Here is a 1,375-nt window from a genome sequence, read left to right as displayed (position 1 = left end):
CCCCTACAACCTTCCTATACAAACAATTATTGTGCTTCCAGGCTTGCCCGAACACATGAACTTTGCGGCAATTACAACACAAAGATCCCCACACCCATTCCTCCCCGGTCAGGCCTTGCACTCACCTCACATTGCCTTCCATAACGTTCTGTCTCTGATTATCCGCACCATTCACCCGAGCAGCGAGTCCAGGACCGATCTTTACGCTGTGGTCTTCTGTCTCCCGCGAGACCTTTCACTTGGCAGTATTCTGTATTGATCCCCCTGCTTTCTATGGAGTTGTGCCATTTGAAATCACCTCTCGATCCCCCCGCGCAGTAAGTTCGGTCTTGCTTATGCCGACCCTTTTGTGCTGTTTTCTTAGTTTTCAATCCACACAGAGATATTAATATTGTGATCCGAGTGCCTTGTTTATGATACGGTGAAAGGGGGCTGGTCATTGCTCGTGTTCATGGGTTTGCTTTCGCTCTTCGGCTGTGAACGTTTATCAGTGTAGAAAGGAATTCGTCTCAACGTTTGAGGCAGGTGGCGGCACTCTGCTGGTAGGCTTTCTATTGTCAGGAGTTGATTGTGTTCTGTTCGTGGAAACTCATCGCGGAAACAAGTGTTGTTATTTGTTGGCTTGGTGGAATCTTTTAAGGTCTAAGGTAAGCTTGCACGTTCTATATTATGTAGGCCTACAAAGTTTTGGACTTCGATTTTGTTTATGCTTATTCTTTGATACTGATTTTGTCTGTGTACTTTAAGCAGTCATTTACAGCAAGGGGAAAAACATGTTAAGGGTTGCATGTAACGAGTACAAGTTAAGCGAATCTGTTCAGCAATGGAACCTGGTTTTTATTCTCGTTGAAATTGCTTCGTGTATATTTCTTTCCCTCTGTGGTGAGAACTGATCTGTATTGTGAATCACTGAGTTCTATTGACGAGTGTACTTTGCTGTACAGGCGGGAAATTCTAATAATTTAAGAAAATTCTGAAAGCAAAGAGAGAACGAAAGAGAAAGCGAGAGACAGAGGGAGAGAAAAAGAAAGAGAGGGTGCAGGAAGAGAGGTACTGAGAGAGAAAGAACGAGATAGAAAGACTGGGAAAAGTAAGTAGTAATTGTGCTTTACGGCGCTCGCAACTGCATAAGGTTATATGAACGCGCGGGACACATTAAGCTTTCTCAGTTGAACTGGAAAGGAGGTGAACGGAGAAAATTTTAGAGACGACAAATTTCTGGCGCTATCCGGATTCGAACCTTGGACCTATTGAATGAGAGGCGAACACCTTAACCTCTAGGCCACGAGAGCCCCCAGACAGGGAAGAAGAAGAAGAAGAAGAAGAAGAAGAAGAAGAAGAAGAAGAAGAAGAAGAAGAAGAAGAAGAAGAAGAA

At 44.1% G+C, this 1,375-nt stretch overlaps 1 protein-coding gene across 1 annotated transcript in view; it reads left to right on the top strand.

Annotated features, from left to right (window-relative positions):
* Positions 1-507: 507 nt before the first annotated feature.
* LOC101851234 overlaps positions 508-1,375 on the top strand; it is a 7,238-nt gene continuing 6,370 nt past the window's right edge. Inside the window, exon 1 of the mRNA XM_005089418.3 lies at positions 508-647. The gene's annotated coding sequence lies outside the window, so the exon portion shown is untranslated. The remainder of the gene's footprint in view (positions 648-1,375) is intronic.

This window comes from Aplysia californica, unplaced genomic scaffold (assembly GCF_000002075.1).
Source record: "Aplysia californica isolate F4 #8 unplaced genomic scaffold, AplCal3.0 scaffold00006, whole genome shotgun sequence".
NCBI classification, from domain to species: Eukaryota; Metazoa; Mollusca; class Gastropoda; order Aplysiida; family Aplysiidae; genus Aplysia; species Aplysia californica.
Note: the sequence above shows the minus strand (reverse complement) of the source record. Positions and strands in the feature narration are given on the sequence as shown.